Genomic DNA, 27,048 nt, shown 5'->3' on the forward strand with positions numbered 1-27,048 from the left:
TTTCCTTTTAGATGCTAGGATGACTATTTAAAAAAAAAACTAAAGGTAACAAGTTTTGGAAAGGCTGTAGAGAAATTAGAATACTGTTGGTGGGAATGTAAAATGACATAGCAACTATTAAAAATAGAACGAAGATTCCTCCAAAGAATAAAAATAGAACTGCCATATGATCCAGCAATCGCAATATATACTTTTGGGTATATTCCCCCCAAAATTGAAATCAGGATCTCAAAGAGAAATCTGCACTCTCATGTTCATTGCCAAGAACTGAAAACAACCCAAATGTCCATCAGATGAATGGCTAAAGAAAATATGGTATATTATATACATATAATTATTCAGCCTTAAAAAAGAAGAAAATCCTGTTACTTGTGACAACCTGAATTAACCTGAAGCATGTTATCCTAAGTTTATTTTACTATTTAGTCACAGTAGGATGAATACTGCCTGATTTCAATTAAGAGATATTCAAAACAGTCAAACTCACTGAAGCAAAGACTATAACAGTGGTTGCAGAGGCTGGATAGTGGGGCAAATAGGGTGATGTTATTCTATGTGCATAAAGTTTCAGTTATACTGGAAGAGTAAGTTCTTATGATATTGTGCATTCAAAATTTGTTAAAAGGACACATCCCATGTTAAGTGTTCTTATCACAAAAACAAAACAAAACAAACAACCAAAGGGACACAAGGAAACTCTGGGAGGTGGTGCATATGGCTATTACCTCGATTGTGGTGATGGTATTCCAGAATTTGCATGTGTCTAAACTCATCAAATTGTACATATGAAATATGTATAGTTCTTTGTATATCAATTATACCTCTATAAAGCTGTAAAAATTTTAAAGATATAAATAAAATCAGTAACTGAGCCCAAAGTCTCATCCTTAATACTCTGATTGAATTGTCTGGGATGTAGCCTGGGTATCAGGATTTAAAAAAAATCACCTCACCTATTTCTAAAGGACAACTCAATTTTAGACCCATTGCTTTAGAGCAACCTCTGTGGAGGAGATATGTGCATGTGTGGTAAGAATAACAAAACTGCCATATGGATTTTTACTTTGAAAACCATCTGTAGGGCAGAGTGAACTGTTAATTGCACAAGACTTTAGGAGTTGAAAAAATGACAGAAGTGTCCCATTCTCCAGGAAATATTTCTGGTCAGTTCATCCTATGAAGATAGCCCTCCTTAAATAAATTTTTTCCCTCAGTGCATTCACACAATATGAGTTTTGCTGGAGCTTTCTTAGTTTCCAAATTTGTAAATATGCATAAGGTTCCTCTTTCACCCAAAATTCTGGTGTATTGGTTATGTCAGAAAAGCCACAGCTTCTCTGTGACTATAAATGAAATGTTTAATGCTACATACATCAATATTTTCAAAGCATTCACCAATTTTAGTATTTTAGTAATCTAATAGCATTAGAGCCTATACATTATACAAAATGTAGGACTATGGCTTCTAAACAAAGCACTTTCTGAAAATCCTATGAAGATTCATATCCTATATACCTCTTTTAGCTGCCCTGTGCCATATAAATCCAGAGATAATTCAGCTTTGGAGGGACCTCAAACCTCTTGCTCCTGCACTTAGTAGGGAAAACTTGTTTTCAGCCTGTGACTCAGTCTCATTTTTCCGGGTATGTATCTGTGCTGTGGAGGAAAACTGTATCCATCTTTAAAGACAGTGGGAAAAATGATTTCATCCTCACTGCAAAATTAAGAGCTGCCTTTGTTTATCTCCCTTCTCCTTCACAACTCCCTTTCCTAAAAAATGGAATTCCTTCCCCCACAGGCTTGTTGTGGAGTTTTGTGCCTTTAACTGTTTTTAAAGTAACTCCAGGTTTGTCAAAACACAGTGGATTAAGATATTTCACAATTAGCCAAACACATTGTCTTCCTTGTGTTACTAGAATTCAGTAACAATCAGAACTGATCTTCATGTGGCAACACTTCCAAATGGACAGCATTTTAAAAGACTATCTAATAATAACTAATGTGGTCCATGCAAAGGGTTAGGGAGCATTCTCTCTCTTCTTCTTAATTCTGCCACCAACCTGTGTGTGGCTTGAAGCAAGTTATTTCTTTTTGTTTGCTATCTCATTCTTTAAATAAAAATCATAGCATTAATTTTGTGTAGTGTAGTTAAACTATAATTTAATACTAAAATGATGTCAGCCAAAAGCCTCAGGCAAAATTCTGATCAAAAGGAGTTAAACACCACCACACCATCATCAACAAAATTACTGTGATTCAGGTGACGTATGTATCTCCACTGGGCACTGCCTCTGTTTCATCATTCTCACCAGGCGCTTTCCCTAGTGCCGCAGGGCTTTGAACACTCAAGGTGCAGAGCTTCTGATTGTCAGTGGTAATGTGGAGGACAGTAACTCCCCCCCCCCCACTCCTGTTACATTCAATTAGAGGGGTTCCAAAGCCAAACCCATGCTCCAGAGCCTCAGAGATGTCTCATTCACTTAGAGTCTCTCCCTGGGGCCCAGTGGAAGTCCTTGAGGCCGGAAGGGCTGAGGGCAGGACGATAAACACTCCCTTCAGACACTCCTCTCTTGCAGTGCATAAAGCCATAGTTCCCATGGATTAACGGCATCATTATTGCCTGGAAAATAGTTAAATATACAAATTATTGGAATCCAGACCTACTGAATCAGACCTATTGAATCAGAAATTCTGGGAATGGGACCTGACAATCTCAATTTTAACAAACCTTCTAGGTGATCGCGATGTTTGATGAGGTTTGAGGTCATTGGTTTAAACACATTACGTGTGGTTCCTTCTAGCCCTGCGATGACTCAGGTCCTTGTACACACAGACTACCCGGGGGCCACTCCTCAAGATGCTCCTGTTATAAATAATTTGTCTGATTCCAATGGAAGACACAACTTTGGCCCAATCTGAGACTCTGTCAACATATAGAAGATGTGAGGTTTTTGTTTTTGTGTTCTATGATGTTCCACTGTGAAATTTTCCTTGTTCTAATTTTGGGGTACTATAATATTTCTCAGAAGTCCAGTACCTTAGAGAGAGGTTTTGGAATAAACATTTACTTAATGATACATGGTAGAGGAGAATGAGAGATAGATGGGCTACTGAAGATCAGGAGAAAGCTTCACTTGGTTTCCTTCTGAATCTTTCACACCTCCTGGTCTTTTTCCCATTTCTGAATTCAGAGTTTTTCATAGGCTGCCTGAACCTTCTTTGCCTCTGCAAAGAAGTGTTTGCCAGGACTATGTCCCGGAACTTTAGAAGCAATCATTTCTCAAGGGTAAAGATGTAAAACCCATGCCATTATCCTGCTAGGACTACCTTCCACCCCCCAAACCTTCATACCCAAACACACAAAGAACAGAAGACTAAAAGCTATTGAATTCCCTAGGTTCAAAGACAAAAAGGGCATTGATAGTATAAACTGCTTTTAATCAAGTCATACCTGATAATGTTTGTCACATATTTTCCCAAAATTTCTAATGCTGGAAATATCAGGTGAATGTCCCTGTGTCTGACCCAGTGTCTTTAAATCAAGTCGCTCCATCCATTACAGGACTTAAAGTCAATAAAAAGCTTAACTCCAACAATTTGACAGGGAAATGTGCATGAAGCAGAAGTTTATTGATAGGTTTAGAACTCCCTATATGAACATATCCAGGCAAACAATAATGAGAAAACTATAAAACACATATACAGGAGACCCAATTTTCAAAAAAATTGTTTTTATATAAGGTTTAAATTCTAAGATTAACCATAGGTTTCATATAAAGCAATGTTGTTAGAAGCAAAGAGGATCCTGTTCCTATTAATTCAATTTCACAAACTACCAAAGGAAACAAACACAATTTAGCAGATTGTAGTCTAATTCATAAGTGAGAAAATTTCTGGTAGAAAGATAAAACTTTCCTCCAAAATATAACTGTGTTCATTCATTCAGAAGATATTTATTAAGCATCTATTATAAGACAACCTCTCTTCTGGACTCTAGGGAGGGGAAAGAGAAGGAGTTTGGATATATGAAATTTGAAATGCTAATTTTAGACATTGTTTTAAGATAATGAGTGGGCAATTGAGTATAAAAATCTAGAGTTCAAAGATAAAGTTTGGGGTAAAAATATAAATGTGGGAGTCCTTGGCAAATAAAAATGTTATTTAAAAAATATGGGACTGCATCACTGTTTGCAAATGACATAATAGTATATATAGAAAACCCTAAAGACTCCACAGAAAAATTACTAGAATTAATAAATGAATTCAGTAAAGTCACAGGATACAAAATAATATACAGAAATCCTTACCATTTCTATGCAAAATTAATGAACTGACAGAAAGAGAAATTAAAAAATCAATCCCATTTACAATTACATCAAAAAGAATAAAATACCTAGGAATAAATTTAACCAAGGAGGTAAAGGACTTGTACTCTGAAAACTATAAAACATTGATGAAAGAAATTGAAGAGGACACAAATAAATGGAAAGCTTTTCCATGCTTGTGGATAGGAAGAATTAATAATGCTAAAATAGCCATCATGCCCAAAGCAATAACAAGTTCAATGCAATCCCTATTAAAATATCAATGGCATTTTTCAATGAACTAAAGTAAATAATCCTAAAATTTGTATGGAGCCACACACATACACAAAAACAAATGGTCCAAGAAATCTTGAGAAAGAACAAATCAGGAGGTCACAATTCCTGATTTTAAGCTATACTACAAAACTAAAGTAATCAAAAAAGTATGGTACCTGACACAAGAATAGACACATAAATCAATGGAACAGAACAGACAGCCCAGAAATAAACCCACACCTATATGGTCAGTTAATATATGACAACAGAGGCAAGAATACACAATGGGAAAAAGTCTCTTCAATAGATGATGTTGGGAAAACTGGACAGCTACATGTAAAAGAATGAAACTGGATTGCTGTCTGATGCCATACATAAAAGTAAACTAAAAATGGATTAAATAACCTAAATATAATACCTGAAAACATAAAACTCCTAGAAGAAGACATAGGCAGTAAACTCTTGAAGATTAGCATTAGTAACTTTTTTCTAGATATGTCTCTGTAGGCAAGAGAAACAAAAGCAAAAATAAATGTGGTATACATCAAACTAAAAAGCTTCTGCACAGCAAAGGAAACCATCAACAAAATGAAAGGCAACCTATTGAATGGGAGAATATACTTGCAAATGATGTATCTGATGAGGGCCCAATATGTAAAATATATAAGAACTCATACAACTCAACACTAAAAAGTCCCAAATAATCTTACTTAAAAATGAGCACAGGACTTGGATGGCCATATTTCCAAAGAGGACATACAGATGGCCAAAGAGACAGTTGAAAAGATGCTCAGCATCACTACTCATCAGGGAAATGCAAATCAAAGCCACAATATCTCCTCATGCTAGTCAGAATGGCTAATATCAACAAGACAAGAAATAACAATTGTTGGTGAGGACATAAGGAAAAGGGAGCCCTCATACACTGCTGGTGGGATTGTAAATTGGTGCAGCCATTATACAAAGCAGTATGGAGGTTTCTCAGAAAACTAAAAATAGAGATACCATACAACCCAGCAATCCCACTTCTAGGAATTTACCTGAAGAAAAAAAAATCACTAATCTGAAAAGACATATGTATTCCTGTGTTTATTGTAGCATTATTTACAATAGCCAAAATATGGAAACAACATAAATGTCCACTGATAAACAGATAAAAAAGATGTGGTACATATATACAATAGAATATTAATATTTTCAGCCAGAAAAAAAAAGAAATCTTGCCATTTGAGCCAAAATGGATGGACCTAGAAGGTACTCTGCTAAGTGAAACAAGTCAAACAGAGAAACACTATTACCATATGATTTCACTATATGTGAAATCTAAAAAACAAAACAAAACTGAAATAGGCTCACAAAGACAGAGAAGAGACTGGTGGTTGCCACAGGGGAAGCGAGAAAGGGATGGTGAAATAGGTGAAGGGAAGAAATTAGTGAGAATGTTGACATCTTGATTTGGATGATGGTTACATGAGTGCCCGCATATGCCAAAAGCCATCAGGCTGTGCACTCAGATTTGAGCATTTTACGGTATGTACCTAAATATAAAAAAATAGGACCACATGATACCACCTGGTGAATACGTGTAGGTAAGGAAGAGCTCCAAGGACTGGGCTCTGGAGCATTCTGGTCTTTAAGGATCATGCTGATAAGGAATTGCCCAAGAAGAACAAGAAGGCAGAATGAGTGAGGTGGGAGATGAGAGTGTTTCAGAGAGGGTTGTTACAAATTGTGTGAAATCTAGTGCATTGCTGAAGTAAGGTGACCACTGACAATTGACCACTGGATTTTAGCAACATGAAGGTTGTTGGTAACCATGTGTTATAGGCTAAACTGTGGCTCCCTAAAATTCATGATGAAGTTCGAAGCCCAGCACCTCAGAATGTAACTGTATTTGGAGATAAAGTCTTTAAAGAGATAATGAGATAAAAATGAGGCCATTGTAGTGGGTCCTAATCCCACATGACTGGTGTTTTTATAAACAGAGGAATTTGTGATACAGATGTGTCATGCACAGAGGGAACCCACCAAAGGATGGCCATCTACAAGCCTGGGAGAGAGGCCCTAGAAGAATCCATCCCTGCACACACCTTGATCTCAGACCTGTAGCCTCTCGAGCCGTGAGAAAATAAATTCCTGTTGTTTAGGTCACCTCATCTGTAGCGCTCTATTATGGCAGCTCTAGCAGACTAACACACCAGGTTAAGGGCTGTTTTGATAGAATTGTGGGGAAAAATTGTCTGATTGGTGCTAGAGAGAATCTAAGGAGAGGATCTAGAAACAAGTATTAATGCACAGGGAATCAGATACATTGACTAGCACCTAGAAGGGGATGAGGGTCATAATATCTTTATAGATAAGTAACAGCATGTTTATATATATGGGAATGACCTGGCAAAGGAGGGGAAATCGTTGATGCAGAAAGTGAGAGAGAACAAGACGAGCAGGAGCTTCATCTTTGGGAGGTAAGAGGTGGTGGCACCTTAGTCAGGTGCAGGAGGGGGCCTTTGCTGGACGCTGGATGTTTTCTCCACAGTGGCAGGAGGGAAGAAACACATGCATTGTGACAACATGTGTAAGTTCCTTCATATTGTGCCTATTTTTTTTTCAGTGAAATAGGAAGCAAGGTCTCATGAGTGAAAATGAGGAAGGGATGGAGTTGTTTACTTTTGAAGACAGAGGTGAGTTTGTACCCTGGGTATTTATGAGTCAGAGACACCTAGGGGTTGTGCCTCGCTGAACTCTAGAGGGCAGCATGTACATAGATTAGTCAGCAGGTTGCTCTGGCGACCAGGGCTGTGAAAATGTGCAGCTCAGCTTCCTGGCTGCTGGGAGCAGAATTGACTGACGGCCCCAGCATCTAGCCTTCTAGATCCACCACCTCATTTGCAGTAACAGCCATGTTTCCCCTGGGCTGCTCTCACTTAGTGACTGCAAACGGCGGGGTTAGGAGGAGGAGGAAGGCAGACCCATTCCTGGGAGCCTGCCGGACTCCTCAGCTGTAGGACTGGCTTGAGGACACTCTTCATCCTGGCCAGAACCTTCTTAAAACTGCACTGCAGTCTAAGAATCTTCCTACCTCATCCTCTTTCCTCACTCCACCTCTTTCTAGAGGTCTAGTCTTATCTCATCTGGATTCTATCTCTGTCTTCTCCAGCTTCACCCTCTGGCTGCTTCACAGGCATTTCTGCAATAAATCTCTGGCACAGTGACTGCTATTTTGGTGTCTGCTTCTTGGAAGTCTGAACTAATATAAGTGGTGCCAGGAGTAGTCTGAGGAACAGGTGATATAGGTAGGGTTTGGGGACCAGCTCATTCTTATCTAAGAAGGCAAAAAGAACTAGATGAGTGTTACTTGGGGGACACAAATGTCCCTTGTACAATATGGTACCCAGTTTCTAAAGATTTCACCAGTGGTGACTTGGGAAAACATCTCAGTGGAGTGAACTGTCCTTGCTGTTGTGATGATTTAGTTATTTGAAATATAGGAAGGGAACAATACCTCAAAGACAGTGGAGTTGGCTGGTTATTGCTCGCTATGACTAAGCTGCCCTGACACCCTGCATAGGGATAAGAAGAATCCTACGGTCACTGACAAGCAGTTACAGGCTATGCATGAAAGCCAGAGGCATCTTTGGTAGATTAGCATGAGACCTTTATCTCTTACAGTGGAAGAGCAAAGAGTAGATAACAGAGCAGTAAATTGAAGATTTGATAATGTTGCAGAGACCCTTAGCCATTTAAATGTTCAGCCAAGGCAGATCTACTAGTTGGGAAAATGAGCTACTTAAATGTGAGGTGGAGGATATCTGAACGCTCCTGGGGATTTTGGCTGTATGGACACTACGGAACACTCAGACCTTTCAGAGGTATCCTGCCATTCCCTGTAAGCGTTAGTACGTACCCCGTTTTGGGAACATTTCCAGCTTGGGAGATTTTTTTTTAATAGAATATAGGTTGTTTGCCTTGGAAAGGGGGAATAGGAAATAGGAGAAGTTAAAGATATTTTGGTCAGACAGTATATGTAATAAAGAAAAGTAGATAGACCTTTTACACAGCAGCAAATACTTTATTTTAGAATCACTTAACTTTGCTTCATTAAGTTATTCAGTTAATCCAATAGGAAGTTTTCCATAATTGCATTATATTTTTATATTTTTCTCGGGAACCAATAAGCAAATTAGAAGTGAGCCCCTGTTACTGATGGAACAACCTTGGATGGGGGGTGATGGTGGGTGGGACCAACACGGTGCAGGTCCTTACTCTGATGCTGAAACAGGAGAAGGAACAAGATTATAAAAACCTTGAGTTCTACTCAAAGACCTGTATATTATCCCTGTTTCAACAAAAATCTGAGGGCAACTCCAATTTTTGGTTATCACTGCCCACCCTTTGTTGCTATGAAAATGTTACTGGCTCTCACCATTAATGATACCCCACTGCAAGAGGAGCAATTAGCCTTATGCCCTCCTGTCCCCAAGCCTGCAGGAGGAACCCCTGGCTGAGAAAGGAATCTCCCATAAGACCACAAGTGACAGATAAGAGGATATGGGGGCTAGGGCCTGTCCCTCCTACGTTGTTTTTAGCAAAAGGAGTTGGCCTTGGTTGCAGGAGTCTGGGTCTGATGAGCATTCAGTTTAACTGGACTGGGATAAATGCCTCAATGCCCTATTCCTTTAGCTAATTTGAGCCTCCTGGAAGAACTTTATGGTGTACGTTACATTCCAATTTATCATCTTTGAATCTTCTACATCAACAACACAACAAACCTGCTCTTCCTGCAGTCATCTCGATTGCACCAAACAGCAGCTCCGACTTTGCAGTAGCTCATGAGGACAGTAAGAAGTCACTGCTGACTTCTTTCTTTCATATCCCACATCCCATCCACTAACAAATATGGATATCCAAAATTCACCCAGAAACCTATCTCTTCTGCTGCTGCTGTTCTGGAGAAAGCTTCCACAGTCTCTAACTCAAGAACACTGCACCTAGCCCTTCCACCATCCATCTGACTTCATTGTTGCCATTCACTGTTCTCAACACAGTGTCCAGAGTGATTCTTTTAAAATGGGAGTCCAATCATGCCATTCCTCTGCACAGAACCTTCCAGTGGCCTTCCCTATTCTAATGGTGTACAGGGCCCTGCAAGAGCTTCCTTCTCCAATCCCATGATTTCTCAGACCATACAGACTCCAACTTCAAGATCTCTTAGGATCTTTTGTTATTTCCGGTCCCACTTCACTGCATCTCACAGATACTTAGTTTATTGTCTCAACTCTTGATCTTTGCTCAACTATCACCTTCATAAGGAAGCCTTCTATTGTCCCTTCTTTAAGAATAACTTTTCTCCCTCCCTACTCTTACCTCACCTGTCCTATTCTTTCCTCCTTCCATTTTTCTTATGGCACTTACTCTCAACTAATATACCATATATTACATCATACTGAGTTATTTACTTGGTGCCTGCTCTCTGTAGCGGCATATAAGCATCATGATGGCAGAAACTTTGTTTTGTGCACCACTATATTCCCAGCACCCACAACACTGTCAGGATCATAATAAGATCTCAGTAAATATTTTCTTGAATGATGTATTGAATTTTGTTGATGCTACTTTAAGGTCTTCTAAAGCTATTCCCAACTTCTTGAAAATATTTGCTCATTACCACAAAGGAGACCAGATGAATGGCTGCTGTTAAATGACTGGAAATTCACCCATGTTGGGAAAATAATTCAACATGAGTGCTATAATGGTACTGAAACCACTGGGGTCTCTTGATGGAGAAATCCAGCATCTGCATTACCACAGTGAAAAGTCACCATTTGCGGCACTTTGACCTTGTGTCTGCGGTTGATGCTGATTCATTCATGATTTCATGGAGCAGTAGTTCAAGATTCCATTTAACCAAAGGGATGCATGTATAAACAGTATCATGGAAGTAAAATATAGTTGTGGTGAGAAAAATGAAAGGAGTACTTGATAAAAATGTCAGTTGGGTATAATGACTCTGTGATTATGAAATATGATAATAAACAATATGCTGCTTTGAATATTCTCAAAGACTTATTTGTACAGGATGTCCTCCCTTTCTTCTTCAGATGCCAAAATAGCACATGTTTTCAAATGACCTTCTCATGCAATGGCCTGACTACAGAACGTTAATCGGAGGAAAGGGCTCCTCACCTCTCATCTCCCCCACACACCCTGACCCTGTTTCCAGGACCCTGTGTCTTCACCCGTCTTGTTCCTTTTATGTTAGCTGCTTCCCTTCCCCTTGTGACTTCACCAGTAGCTCTTTTCTAAGACTCTTGCTCCCACCCTCACTTGCCCCTCTGTAGCGATGTTCTTCGATGACTTCTCTGTGCCTAACCTCCTAACCTAACTAGACTAATGTCTAGTTCCTGAGCCACTTCTTGGATGGGCTCCAGCATTTTTCCTGTCCTTCCTTTTCCTTTATATAACTTCACTCCTCAATTCCTCAAATAACAATGGTGCCTAACCAGGTCTTTGTAGAGGAGATCAGTTATTGTTTCTCTATCTTTCCATATAGCTCAGGAAAATGGATTTTTCTCTCTTAGCTAAGGTTCTGCTCTTCTTCTGTCTCCTCATCTGACCTTGACCCCCTTCCCTTGGGGTGACTTTCACATTTTGTCCTCTCTCTTACAAATGTTATCTTTTACCCATCACCGCAGGTTTTTTATACCCTCAAACACTCTCAATATTCTCATTTGATAAGGTCAAAGCAAACAAAAACCGAACAATCAAAACCAAAATTGCACTAAAATCCTGCTAATCCTTTATTCGACCTCTGGTCTTTTAATGTAGAACTCAAGGGTGTTTGAGTGACCCAACATTTCTGTTTTCAATTTCTGCTCACACTTTATTTCTTCCTCCACCATTTGCCTGAAACCACTCTCCAGTACATCACCCGTGACTTTCTTCTAGCCTTTTTTTATTCTGCTCCTAATTATTGAGCGAGCAACTACTTCATGCGAGGAGCTATATTAGTTAGTGGAGAGGGAGGGTAAGACAGTGATCACACTCACCCAAGGTTGTTTCGAAGTAGAAAGGTCAGGTTATTTACTGAATGCTGGCTAGAAAATGAGTAGACAAGGGTGACTGAGTGTAAGAAGCAGAGGGTGAAGGAAACAAGAATTGTATATTAAAGTAGCACAAGAGGCCAATGCTAATTACAGTAAGTGAAGAGTGCTGGAGCACAGTGAGGACAGAATTCCCTGGTCGGATCGACTGCATTTGTCTTGGTTTCATCACTTAATATTTCTGTGCCCTTGGTCAAATTACTTATGTCCTTATATTTTTTTTTCTAGAAAATGGGAATAGAATTATAACCACCTGAAAAGGTTGGCTGGAGGGTTTAAAAAAATCCATTAAAGAATTTAGCTCATTGCCTAACACTTAGTATGTTCAATAAATGTCAGTTATCTTATCAAATTAGCTTCTGACAATACAGATGATGTTATGAGAGATGAGAAGGAGAAGAGATTAAATTTAATTTGGCAAACATTCCTTAAAGATGAAGGAATATTTGAAATAGTTTTTTTTTTGGTGCTGCAGCACTTATTTTAATATGATTTAGTCTGTAGTATCCATTGTTCACTGCATTTCTTATATTCTTTGTGCTATAATTTTTTACAAGTTTGATAGAGACTGCTAGTTGCTCTTAATATCCATTCCCCTCTTCTTCTGTAGTAACAGAATCTTGATTTTTAGCTGGTCACCTTGCAGCCATTTAAGAGACTACTTTCCCAGACTCCTTTGCGATTACAGGTGACCGTATAACTAAATTTGACCAAAGGGATGTAAGTGCAGTGCATATGATGAGTGTAGTTTCAAGGAGTCTCCCCTTCCTCTATTCTGTTGCCTAGAATGTGGATATGGGAGCTGGAACTCTAGCAACCATCATAAATCAACCTGCTAAAGATTCTGAGGCAGCAAGGAACAAGAAGCCTGGGTCCCTAATGACCATGGTGCTGCCATCCCTCCAGGAACTGCCTGTTCTTAGAGTCTTTTTATGAGAGAAATAAATTTCTATTTTATTTAAAACATTGTTACTTTTCTTGCTACTGTTACATGCAGCTGTGCAGAATCCCAACAGGCTGCTTTTCAATTAATTAACTTCTTTTGATTATTTGCTTCATTTTTCTCTATTTTACTTCTATTATTTAAATTTTTCCAAAATTTACTCACAAAGAGCAGCAGGCACTCCAAATGACTTGAATTATGTTTCTTTTAAAGTTTCAGATGGACATATGTACATATAATTCAACATTTGTCTACACTACAAAGTGATCACTAGCCCTAATCTAGTTCACCTTCATCACCATATATTTGACCCCCTTCACCCATTCCACTCACCCCAAACCCCCTTCAAACACTAGTTTGGTAACCACTAGTCTATTTTGAAATATATTTTTATTTTTAAAATGTGTTCTCTTTGTGTTGTAATATTCTATTAATTTGGTGGCATGGCATCATTGTTTTCTATTTTTACATTAATCTGTTCATTACACAGGTAATAAAACAAACAATCAGGTAAATAAGCCAACAAATAATAGTCCAGGATAATTAATCATAGATTGAAGAGAACTATGAAGGAATAATGCCATCAAAAGAGGTTAAGAAATGTTGCTTTCCTCCAACAGTAACTTGAGAAGTGCCAGTTATTTTGGCATGGTCTTTGTCATGAGAGGCGAGAAATATTGAAAAAGTAGTGTTTGTGTTCAGATGCTTCAATCACAATGTAGGAAGTCTGCCTCAGTTAGCAGCAATTGTAGTGTGTAAGTAAGAGGCCAAGACAGATGGAACATAGTAATCAAGATTTAATAAGTATGGGTCACAAAGGCAACGCATGTCATTGAGGCTGAATTCAGAAGATGAACAACACAGACCTGTAACCATGGAAACACAATGGGCCAAGGATAATTCTAAACCCCTGATCAGTTTTTTTTAGTATTAAATGCTACTTGGAAGAGAAGGAAAATGAAGTGCTGAGAATACCCAGATGTACACTTCACAAACCTTTTTAAAGCCAAATAAGTAGAGAGATATTGATGCTTTCATGACTAAAACTTAGGCTCATATGCCAATACTTGTCTCATCAGACCCAGGAACGTGTCCTTACAGGGGAAATCACAGGATTAGCAAAGTTTTCTTTCTTCTGTTGGGATGAAAGAAAGAAAATCAAAATTTCTAAAGACACATGATCAGGTATGTGAAGTAATTGATAGAAACAAAATAATGTGGACATTTATAGACCATTTAGTCTCTAACACTATTCCACTGCAAAGAGAAGGGTCTTCATGTTACTAAATTTCAACTTCTTTCCATTTCATTCTGTCAACAACCATTTACTGGTGTCTTTTATGTGCACAGGACTGCAGGTAGCAATTACAACTTGCCTGGGACTTGGTTCTGATGGGAAATATTTTGCAGAGTGAGGTAGCACATGAAGATAGCTTTTGTAGAGTAAAATGCATCTCATAGAAGTCTTGGTTCCCAAACTTAACACTCTGCATAAGGAAAATCTCTCAGATCCTCATTCACAATATATTTATTCTTATTTTACACTCCACAGTTATATTTGAATCTCTGGCTACCAAGCACCTAAGTATATTAAAGCAAAATCTAAGAAAGTCACAAAGTCACTACAATGGACACTTTTGACTCTGGCAAGAAGATGTTCTCAATAATCGTGTACTACTGAGTACATGAATGATGAATAGCAACAAGAAAAGAAATTTAAAACCATTTTTAAGAAGGATGATGAAAATAAGAATTTGTAGTTTAGCTTTAGAAATTGCCCTGTTCAACTCATCAACCATGAAAGTTTCATACTATATAGGAGTGAACTATAATTTAACAGAAATACCATTTATTGAATTTTTACTATGTGCTAGTTAGGGTAGGTATTTTGAATACATCTATTATCTCATTTAATCTTTGAAACAACCATGTGCTACAGATATTATTATTGCCTGTATTTTATAGATGAGGAAAGTCTCAGATATTTTTCTTAATTTTCAATTCATCAGCAGGCTTTGGGGGACTGAATTGTGATTCAAACTCTGGCCTCTGGGACTGCAGAGCCCATGACTTTTAAATATTGTTATAAAGATATTTAATCATTTCACTGTCCTATGCTGCATCTCAAAAGAGAAATAATATTTTAAACTACATTTCTTTTTATCTAGAAGGGAAGTGAGCTAATCAAGTTATATTTGCAATAGCTAGATTTATTGAAAGTTTAGCAAGAACTGAACTGGAATTATATGCATTATTTCATTTACTAGCTCAGCTAGAGCAGGGAACACTATTAGAATTCCCATTCAACTACCAAAGAAACTAAGTTTCAGTTACGTTTCCTTTGTCCACAGTCACTCAACTTTTAAATAGCAGAGTAGAATTGGAATTCAGAACCAGGTATCCCGATTTCCAGAGCATGGTGTCTCTGGCTGGCTGGAGAAAGTTGGGCGCTCTGCTTCCTGTCATCAGACTGTCATCAGACTGTCATCTTGGTCTCTCCCAGACTTCTCCAGTTCCCTCTTAATTCTTTCTCACGGATATTTCATGTAAGCCTTGTGCATTTAATTCCATCTTGAAGTCTGCTTTTCAGAAAACCTGGACTAACATATTGATCTGCTATCTGCTCAAAAATTTGAGAAAGGATAACTCACTGGTAATGGGTGGAATGTCATTTGGAATGGCCTGAGTAGGTATTGAAAGGCATAATTGACAAGCCCTTTAACAGAACTCCAGAAGCTTCCATCTCATTGTTTATTTTAAAAATCAATTAAATTCTATTCAGAATAGAGTGTCACTCCTCTTTTTGACAAAGTCCTAAAAGAAGTCGGCGTGGGGCACTGCAGGGTACCGACTTCTTCCAAAGCAGAATCTGCTCTGCAGAGAGGTTGGTGCAGGTGTCTGGGTGCTACACTCATTGCCTGTGAAATTGAGGCTGGACACTGAAGCAGGTACAGTCCCCACATCCTTCTGTGTCCTGGGGAGAGCCTGGGAAGTACTGTTGGTGTTTCCCCACTCAGTTATTTGGTGTGACCTTTACAAATACTTTTCATACTTCTGTTATTTCTCAGAAACACCTCAGGCTTCTTATTTTTCTGATTGCTTAATTTTGATATTATTATTATTATTATTATTAATTCCTTAAGATTTCTACTTATGTAAAATTTAGACTATTTTTCCTGTGTGCCTACTTTATTAAACTTTTAAAATATATTAATATTGTTATTGGTTATCTTGCTGTCAAATCTCAGTTTGTAGAACCGCTGTATTTCTAAAAGCACATTGTTTAAAAATAAAGTCATACAATTTACACACACATAAAAGAATTCTGTGGCATATCTTTGCAATACCCCAGAAATTTTATTACATAAGGAGATGAGTGCTCAATTAGCCAGAAAGCTTGAGAAGTAATCAAAACAACCTATTCCTCAATTATACCTGTTAATAAATATTTGTGTATTTAATCCTTCTTTGTACCAAGATCTTAGAAATACACTGCAAACATACAATACTCTTTTTTACAGTACCTCAGAGAACCTGATTTTAGTTAAGTGGGAGACATTCAAGATTTTTCCTTAAGTCATTTAATAGGTCAGCACCAGAGATTCAGCAATAAATTTGCAAGTTAATTTTCCTGGAAGTAGAATGCATGATATCATTTGACCTATAATCTAGATCCACAGGTGTTATAGCTGTAACGATCTTGGAGGTCATTTGCCATGGAGTGAAAGGATTGCTTCTGTGGTAACCCTCACACTTTTCAGGGTTCAACCACAAGAAATAGTACATTAAAGACTACTTTAAAGCAGAATTAACTGAGAACACTCTTTCATTGATTGTTTTAACACTCTAGTCACTTTTTAGCATTTCATATTTTCATATTTGCAGGTCTAAGAAGGGAGAATCACTAGTATCATGATAATAATAGAATAATATTTACTGGGGGTCATCCCAAAGTCCTGTGCCATGACTTTTGAGTCCTTACACAAGTCATTTAGACCTCTGGGCTTCAGTTTTCTCAGTCCCCGATGGAGGGCAGGAGAGGGCGGTTGGTAGGCTTCAAATGTCTAAGTGACTCCTCCAATGTCTTAGAGAGAAGACAGCTGGGATTTCAACCAGCTATTTTTTGATATAGGAAATTTCCAAAAAATAGATGCCAAGATTAGAGAGGAAGGAGGTCAATCTCTCACATGAGGACTTGGGAAAATTTATTTGAGAGAAGAATGAAAGGTGAGCAACCTATTTTAAAATATGGACAGAGCCATCATGGAGCTATTACCCAGTCAGCTAGGGTGAAAGGATCTGGAGAACATAACCAAACGCCAGACAGAGTTCCCTACGCAGACAGGGCAAACAGTGTAGGTGCTCTGACGCTGAAGGGAAGAAAGTATTGGTTCCACAGAGGATGGGACAACCCAAACTAACAGTGGAATGGGCTGCCCTGTACAAGGTAGAAGGCCCCTGGCAGTGGTATTTAAGAGGAACCCACACGATCTGATATGTTGTAGAAAGATTTATGGATGGAGTGACAGACTAGGCTATAATACTTTTCTAATCTTAGAGCCTATTTTTCAATGATCAGAACAACAGAATTTTATGAATGAAGATAAACAGACTTAGTTAAAATTTATTTTGTTTTATTTTTATCTTGAGTGCATAGAAAGACAATTTGGGGAGTAGAATCAGATGGCCTTGTTTTAGCTAGTTTCAAATCCTCCTAAATGTGTGACTTTGATCAAGTCTCCTGAAGTCTCTAAATTTCCTCCTCTGTAATATCTTCAAACTATGCAATTCTTAAGTGTGTTGTGAAGTCAAATTAGAAAATATACAATACGGGGGGGCACGGGGAAGGCAGTATAGCACAGAGTAAACAAGTAGTGACTCTATAGCAGCTTACTACGCTGATGGACAGTGACTGTAATGGGGTATGTGGTGGGGACCTGATAATGGGGGGAATCTAGTAACCACAATGTTGCTCATGTAATTGTATATTAATGATACCAAAATAAAAAAAGATTAAAATTTTTTTAGAAAATATTCCCCCAGTATTTAAAACATATCATCTGGTTCAGCAAAGAAGTCTCTCACTTCATTGGCAAATGATTAAATTCTGATAAATGTCTTTGTTGTTTTGTTTTATTAGTATAAATGAAAATATTCAATGAACATTCATTTCAGAACTGCACTCATTTGTCAGCAAAGTGAGGAACTTATTTTCTGAACCAGAAAGCAATCAAGCATTTATTCCTTGTCTGATTTTGTCAAATCATGGTTGAAATGTAACCACAGGTTGGCAATAAACACAAAAGTTCAGCAAAAATCAGTGAAAGCATTCTATGAGAATCAATTGGCTATATGGAATTTCCAATAAAAAGTATTATATATTGCATTATTATTTGTAAATTGTGTGTTACATATCATATCAGTAAAATTTATAACAACAAAAAAGAAAATATACAATAAGAAACCTACATGTGAAACCCCTTTGCATTGCTGAAAGTGCTAGATAATCTTTTGCTTCATGTTATCATTCTTATTATAACTTATTCTACTGATCATATAAGAAGACTTTTCTCCATTGTCATCATCACAACAAAAGGATTATTCATTCCTATTTTACAGTTTAAACATGAGGTTAACTGCATATTAAATTATTAGTCATTGCTAAACCCAGAATAGGACACAAATTTTCTTCTCAGCGTAGAAATTAAGATGCTCTTTTCAGGTAAAGGAGACATCGCTCTAAGCTTCTGCATTGCAACTCACCGTGCTTGAAATTGGTGTTCAAGGTTCCTGATGACTGATGTGTAATTTGATCAGCAAATGGGTGAAGTTGAAGGATAACAGAGAGAAGTAATGGGGCTGAAACTAAGGGGTAATTCACAGGGAAAAAGGGAGAGAGTGTTTGCAAATTGCACAAGATAGGCTGGCTCCTGAGTAATCCTCATGAGTTCAACCACTTGATGAGCAATTATGGGATTGGAGATCATTTAATTTGACAGATTCTATCAGACTTTCAGCTGTCTTTCTATACATCTCTTGGAAAGGTCATATTTTCAATTTCCTCAGTGGGCGAAGGAAAAATTGCCTTTCATTAACTTCAGACATTTCTCTCTTTTTGTGAAGGACTTGAAGTTCAAGAAACAAAGTAAAAGACACATCCTGCATTTCTAGGCTGTTGGAAGTAACAGAAAATAAAAGGCAGGAGGAACAGATAAATCCAGAAAAGATGATACAAGCCCTACCAGAAGCAGAAAAAAAAAATCTGAAAAGTTACCTGAACTGCCTAGAGTATTTACCACTTGGAAAATGCAATCGTCATTATTAAGAAACTAAAGAAAGCCATAGGGTGTGAAGCACCCAGTTGACCCCTGAGATGTGGTCAGCTCAGAGAAGTCTGTGGTGTATTCACTCTAAGCAGGCAGAAAAAGCACAAATACAGGGAAAGGCTCTATTTCCTAAACAATTGTGATTCTTGGTTGATGAATTTGCCTTTGTAAGTAATGAGAACAACACAAGAAATGAGAACAACTCTCACAATGGAAGCTAATGAAAATAAAATTCTTAAAGGTATCATGTGGGATTATTTTCATAACATTGTCATAGCACATTTTTCACTCAGCATTAATTTAAAAGGTAAATGGGATAGTATTTGAAAAGGAAATGCATGAATCACGAAAGGAGGAATGTTGGAAGAAGTAGGATGATTGGTGTGTATGTTTTTAAAACAGGGATGTCAAAAGTTGAGCTATATATGTAATAATCAAGATCATAATAAATGATTTAATATTTAATGGGCAGTTGCTTAGACAAAAGGAATATCAATTGGCTTTTGGGGAAGAAATGCATTATTTAGCAAATTTTGTCATGGTACGAACACTTGGCAGAATGCCAGGGTAAAAACCAAGAAAACTAACTTACAAGGCATGTTTACCAGCAATCAAACACCACCAGCGGACAAAAGGAAAGAATGGATCACCGGGAAAAGACTGTGTCTGTATGAAGTCATCTTTTTCCCCCCTAGAATTAAAAGGCACCTCTTGAGCAACACTTCTTTATTCTAGATCTTTTAACTTTGTCTGGCCTTTTTGCACTGATGCTGGCAAACTGTTTAAGTAAATTATCAGCTGGAAAGGTATTCTAATTTTGGGGTAGCACAGCAATTTGGCTGTAACCATAGACATGGAGGTTAACACGGCTGACGTGACAAACTGAAAAGAACCCACTTCCGGGCTGTGAGGACGGTAACGCATTCCAACTCTCTTTCCTTTTCCCTCCTTCAACTGAAATTTGTACTTGTAAAAACTCGATATGTTTATATACATTGGTTAATCAATGATTCTACTTTCTTTTGTCATGCAGAGCTATATAATAAGGAGACCACAACTAGTGCAAATTTTGTGATTCAAATAATATTTGGAAACTATTTTCAATGGCTTATTATTTTGCTCAATGGACGTATTCATGCTCACAAAATCTAGAAATGAATTTGGGTACAGTCCAGGAAGAGAACAAACGCGTGACTAGCTGATTCAGATGTAAATGAAGGCCCACTTTTTACATCAAGGTGCCTTCCTGCACACACAAAGCACAGCTCCTCTGCGGGTCCCTTTCTCTAGTCCCCTGCTCTCTCTTCCTCCAGGCTCTCCTCCAAGACTTCTGTCACCCCTATGGGGTCCAGCTTCACTCTGGAGGCAAGTTTCAGTATCTCTGAGGATGTCTCTGGCTGCCAGTCTTTGTGGCGAGACAGTGAGAGGTTCTCAACTATCCCTCAAAGCAAGAGGTTTCTTTCTCCCAGTCCTTTCAGAATGGCCCATCCACAATATACACATTCAATTGTGTCTTCTGGTAACATGTTATTAAACAAAGTCTCTGCTTTACCAAAAGTCCCTCCCATCACAGTAAGTGGCTTTATGGGAATAAAGGAGTTAGAAGCAGCAGACCGAGGACCCACCCCTGACACCCCTTGCCCCAAAGCATATTTGATTAGCATCCGTTTGAAGTACCTCTGTGATGTCACCCTAATATTGCATCTTGAATTGTTGAGGCAAATTGTAGATTTTTTTTTCAAGTTGCTATCAACTTGGAAATAAACTGCTGTAATTTCCTGTACCTTCTAAAGGATGAAGAAAACTGGGCCTACATAATATAAAGAACATCCTGTCAATTCAGTTAAAAACCAGACAGTCTTGTTCTTTATTATCATGGCAAAACCTCTAATCTTATGAAAGTTGGCTTCTAGTTTTATTTTCCCTGCTTACTCTCTCTGTTTTTCCGCTGCTTTTTAAAAGTAACTGAGAAAGCATTACTTCCCTACTATTTCATTGGGTTGCTCTGAGGAGCAAATGAGATAATGTATGTGAAAGTCTTCGAAAAGTGCAAAAAATGGTATAATTTTGGAGCAGCATGTTCACAAAATAAATGTTCAAGTGATTAACCCCCTTTTTAATCTATGCAGTTTGAATGCCAGGAATGGTTAGTAATGAAGCTAATATTTAATCTCCCCTTTTTCCGTTCTAGCAGAACTTTGATTTTGTTGAAATAGTTGAGACTGGGAAAAGACAGAGGCAGCCCCTGTCTAGTCAGAACAGGATAAGGGGCCTCCGGAAAGAACAAAAGCAGGAAACTTACTGAGGGCCTCAGGAATATACAGGAACAGGATGCCTACAGGGGGGGTGCCTTTGTGGTTTTTTTTGTTTTATTTCTTTTGCTAGCAGTAAGGGTCGCATGAGCATGCCAAATTTGGAAATACAGACAATTTTCAATTAAGATTGGTCAAAACAAGAAACAGCATTCCAGGGGGTAACAATAGAAATTAGACAATTCAGTTAAGTCTGAGATATATACCCGAAAAACAGCCCAGACACAGGCACTCCTGCCACCTCCAAGCATGTGCTGGGAGTTCTGTACTATCGCTTTCTCTCAATAAAAAGCCTTTTTTTCCTGCTGGCCTACTGTGAGCGTTGGTGAAGTTCACTCTATGAACAAGAACCCTGGTGTCACAGTCACATGCCCAGCTGAAAAATCCCATTCCAGGCTCCTTTGCAGATTAAGGCAGCCATATGTCAGTTTTGATCACCCAGGTATGGATAGAAGTTTTTGGATAAGATCTCTGAGAAATTCAACAGAACGACTAAACTCAACTGGCATGTGTACTTTGTCTTCTTCTCTTGCTCCTTCTTCCTTCATGGAGTGTGGATGTTATGGCAAGAACTACAGCAGCCATTCTACGACCTTGTGACGACTTTAACACTGGAGAACACCAGAAAGCACAGTACGGTGGAAAAGCCTAAGGTACCTGGGTCATTGGTCAGATTCTATAACTGACACATCAACTCCTGGACTATCCAGCTCCAGACTGGTTATGCCACGTGGTGAAAAATCTCTATCTTGTTTAATTGACTTTTTCACATATTTGTTATTCATAATCAGGGAAGTTCCTAATGGGAACAGGATAATCATAGTATCTATTGTTTCTACAACTTAATTTCAAGTACACATATCTCCAACATTAATATTTGATATTCCCACTGACATCTCATATGTATCTTATATGTCCTGCTGGCATTTGACATGCAAGGACTCTAATGTTTAACTCATCCTTCTCATGAAAGTTCTTTATCATTTATTCTTAAACTCAGTGAAAGACATCATTATTCTCTTTGTCAATGAAGCCCAATGTGGTTGCTATCCTTTTACCCCCTTGGAGATAATAATTGTCCTTTCTTTTTATCAATTCTCTTGGCCTTTAAAATTTCTTCATCTTTTATAAAGTTCCTAGTGATCCTTCTAAGCTGCATATAATTCACTAGCTTAAAAGTCTTAAATAGCTCCTTACTACCTACTGGAGTGTGTTTCTACTTTTTGCCTTATAATGGTACACATAGAAAATTATATATATCTTGGAGTAAATGAATAAGATTCCTTATCCAGAGGGCCCCATCTGGGAGCTTTTATTATGCTCTCAGATACCCCAGAGCTAAACTGTTTATAGAATGTGTACCTGGAACAGATTTAACCTATCAGTTGGACATGTTGCACTGTCTGGGAAACTTTGGCTTAGAAGATACAAAGTCAAAATACCTTCCCATGTCATACAAAGCTCTCCTAGGATAGTCTTTGCCTTCCATTCCAACCTGACCTCAAGCTGCATTCCTTTTCTGTGCCTTTACCTACCCTCTCCAATCCATGGTTTTGTATATATAAATATATGTGATGTTTGATATATATCATATATATGTGATGTATTATGTATATGTGTACATATATACATCCATATGTATATGTACATATATATGTGTATGTGTATCTATATTTATGTCTATATGTATGTTTATCTCTATCTCTCTGCCTATTCTGAATTTTTTTTCATGTAATGTGTCAAACATTTTGTCCTTCTGGCCTCTGCTTCCTCATATCCACCCCACCTCCAATGCACGTTGGACATCAACTCCTCTTTTCAAACTCAATTTAAGTGTTGTCTACATTATGATGTCTTTCTTTCTCCCTCAGATATAATTGATCTTCTCCTTTGTATATCCATTGGTTCTTTTAACATTTCTGTAACACTTCACTGCCTTTTTTATTAACATATTGTTCTCCTTGTATGAGGCTATAGAGTAATAGAAATCATGGTCATGTAACATTCATTGTTGTGCCCAGTATCTATGTGCAACAGTGTCTGACTCATGAAAGGTATTCAATAAGTGTTTGTCATATTTGTTGTTTGTTGACTTAAAAAATAAAATATTTTGGACAACTCTCCAGAAAAATTATTAGACCATATTTATAGATATTCTGCCAGAAAATTTCCAAATTTATCCTGCTGAAGAACTTAGTGCTAGTTAGTAATACAAGCCCAAGAACTTGTCCCCCAAATTCTTCCTCTGACAATTGTACTCTATGGACTGTGGCTAATTTTAAAGGCAAATGCTACATTTGAAATAGTTTTTGAATAATTTTGGCTTTACCACTCTGGTTATAGATATAGCCTTAAAATATAAGGATTTAAACCACTTGGCTCTTGCATAAGAAAACAGATGTTCAGCTTGCTTGAAGATATATATGTCCCTGGTATTTGGTACTTGTTGAACATCATGAACTTTACTATTGAAACTTTGTAAAAATAATTTATCAATGCTTTAAAGTGTTCAGCCCATCCCAAGACCAACAACTCTGGAATAAGTGTAAAAGCAAGAAAAATTTCTTAAGCCACAGAAACACACCTGCACAAGTTAGTTAATTATCATAGACTAGGTGGGAGTAAGTAACTTTCTTTTCCCACTCCCTGCTTCCATATTTAAAAAGAATTTCCAATGAACTGCCTATATTCTAGGCGCTACTTCTCATTAACACAAGGATGTTTACCTCCCTAAAGGACATGCAGGTTTACCATATCAAGGTACAAATATCTTCCATAGATCTGCTATTCTCATAACTGACTTGCCACTAATGCAATTTATTGCTGGAGAGAAATTGACTGTAACCATAAAAATCTAAGGTGCACCTTCCTTTAATCCTGCTATTCCACTTGATGTGTGAAATACTGTATGAACAAGGATAGTACTAAAGCATGGCTTGTACAAGCAAGTCAGAAAATAACTACATGTCCTTCAATGGAGAACTGATTAAATTCATTATGGCATATCCATTTTTACATGGACTGATGTGGAAATAAAAAAAATAAGACAGGTACAAAAGAATTTGCATAGTATGCTGCCATTTATATAAAAAGCAGGATATATATGTACAGTTTATATAATATTTCTCTAGAAAGATATACAAGAAATGGCTAAAAGTAATTAGCCTAGTAACTAGGGAAGACAAAAGAGATAGAGATTTACCTTGCACTGTTTATATATTTTACCATTTGAATATCATACTGAGTGCATTCATTACATATCAAACAAACAAACAAACAAACAGGAATGTATTTCAAAAAAACATATTCTTATTTCAAAAAGAATGAAATTCATTTTTCAATGATAAGGTATCAACTGGTTAGTTCTGCTAAACTATATAGAGATTTTATGGTAAGAGGTTAAGACCACAAAATTTACTTTGAATAGTAACTAATCAGGGGTCTGTACTCTTCTATAAGCAGGATATACATATTTTTTAAAAACTCAAAATTTTTATAGTTTTATCAATTCTATAAACTTGGAATATAGTAGACAGCCTTACATATTTATTTGTATGTATATATAGGTTTCCGTCCCACACTAGATGGTAAGTATCTTCAGATCAGTGAGTTTATTTTTATTTTTTTAATACATCAAAACACGGTTCCTTAATGTATGGTGAGAGGTCAAAAATGTATTTATTGATTGTACAAGAAAGAGATTAGTAATGGGGCTTAGCATCTTTATAATCTCTTCCTCTAGCTGTGGGGGATCAAAATGTAGCAATTTATTGAAGTGCCTGCAAATAAAATTTAGCATGTGCCACCTTCTTCAGCAATCGGGTGATTTGAGAGAGTTATTAGCTATTAACTGGATTTATTGAGTGTACTCCTCAAACAGGCCTCTAGATATATTCATTAAACTATGAAATAAAGATGGAATTGTGGCTGTTAACATTTATAATGAAAATCATCTAGAGGTAATTCATAAAAGCAGGGGGCAGATATCATCACAACCCTAGTGCTGCTCATCTAGTTTAGGAAGAGGAATGGGCTTAATGGTCCTCTTACGTCAGTGTGCTTATCTTTCCTAACATCCTGTCATTGCTCTTCATCCTGAATAGCTTTTTTTTTCATGATTCACTGGAAATTTTGAAAGGTCTCAATAAATGCTTTTTGAAGGAATGAAAGTGTAGGGGCTACCCTTCTTTGTGACTTCAAGTTCAAACAAGCCCTTTGGGGCAGACCCTAAAAGGACTGATCTGCATGAGTTGTTTTGCATGAGACCTTTCGTTTGTGACAATAGAAGGGGAAGGCTTCAGGGCCACATGGGCTCAGGTAGGAAGGAAAAGAAGAGGAGGAAGTGGAGGGGACAGTGGGCAGTGAGTCTCCAGCCAAAAGGCCTATGGCAGAAAGGATGCCTGCAAAAGAAGAATGAAAGAGCAGCTCGCAGCACTGCGAGCATGTTATCATCCGGTGGTACTGCTGGTCCTTCCTCGGGAAGACTTCAAGGGGAAGAAACATGCTGGGGCAGCAGTGATGTACAGACTTAGAATTGTTTGAGAACATATGTGATCCATGGGGATCCCAGCACTAACTGATGGGAATCTATGTGGCAGGAGTTTTAGTTGATGGGAGGACAAAATTGAAATGAGCTATTATCATTACTCTATCAAGAATAGGCTAGGCATTTATAAATAAATATAGACAAGGCATATGCAAACATATGCATGAATTTGGAAAAGAAACACCACTATGGGCATATATTCATAACATGCCAATTAACTTTCCTGAATTAAAATATATGAGACTGCTATTTTGGCATGAAATTAGGATAGGCATACTGTTGTTCAAACAAGTATTGTAGCTCATGATGAATAAATAACATCTTCGTAACTAAACTTCATGGTGTTTTCCTGTTCAGAGTGTTTTTGTGTCCACGGGAACAGATGTAGGATGAGATCCTCAGTTTTTCTGAGTTCCTCTATTAAAAAATGCTAACCCTAGAACAGACACACACACACACACACACATGCATATATGTGTGTGTATTCCTTCACTTACAAAATGGGAACAGGTAACATTTCTGATCTATGCTGAGTTAAGTAAAATCCTTTTCACAATGTGAAAGAAGTTGCTTTCAAAGGGATGCTGTCTTTTTTATATTTTTCTTACTTAAGGATCAGGCATTCAATGTTTGCTTGAATCATCAAAAAATTTATTTCAGATGGTAACTGACATTTTCTGATATTAAAAAAAATAAATCCTTGAGTTGACAGACATCCAACAGTATGGGGAAAGGCATGAGCTGACAGTTTCTTCCTCGCTCAGGCTTTTAATTACAGAATCAGCATGCAAGCTTCAGCAGTCCCCAGGAGTCAGTAGCTAACATTGACTGGCAGGCAATCCTTTGCCAGACAGGTAACAGGAAGAAGTATGGCTATTACTGGGTTTCCAAGGGAGCGTGGAGAGTATATGTCTGTTCTAAAACCAGAAGTCTTGATTTCATATAGAAAAAAAAAAAAAAGACTACTGTTTCCTCTATGTAGCTTTATCAGAAAATGAATTTTTCCCATAATTAAAATTTTATGATAATCAAGGCTTAGGATTTATTCACTGCTATATTTAAGCTACATCTTTTAATGTATATTATTCTCCTGTCCTATTAAGTATAGATTTCTGAACAAAATATAAACTTCTCTTATGTAACCAAGTGATAAATTTCAATTGTTTCAGTTTTACTGTGAACACAGTGAGACCCTATTTTTCTAGCTCTGGGTCTTTTATCAGCTGTTCTTTCTCAGCATT

General features: G+C 37.6%; 1 protein-coding gene across 4 annotated transcripts in view; it reads right to left on the bottom strand.

Annotated features, from left to right (window-relative positions):
* Nucleotides 1-27,048, bottom strand: part of SLC13A1 (solute carrier family 13 member 1) — a 225,485-nt gene that overhangs the window by 46,971 nt on the left and 151,466 nt on the right. Inside the window, exon 16 of one of the 4 annotated variants that reach the window (XM_036905609.2) lies at nucleotides 2,109-2,620. The exons of 2 other annotated variants lie outside the window; for them this stretch is intronic. The gene's annotated coding sequence lies outside the window, so the exon portion shown is untranslated. Of the gene's footprint in view, nucleotides 1-2,108; nucleotides 2,621-14,722; nucleotides 14,747-27,048 lie in introns of those variants that run through there. One more of the 4 variants, XM_036905613.2, reaches the window with a different exon arrangement.

This window comes from Manis pentadactyla, chromosome 7, assembly GCF_030020395.1.
Source record: "Manis pentadactyla isolate mManPen7 chromosome 7, mManPen7.hap1, whole genome shotgun sequence".
Taxonomy (NCBI): Eukaryota; Metazoa; Chordata; class Mammalia; order Pholidota; family Manidae; genus Manis; species Manis pentadactyla.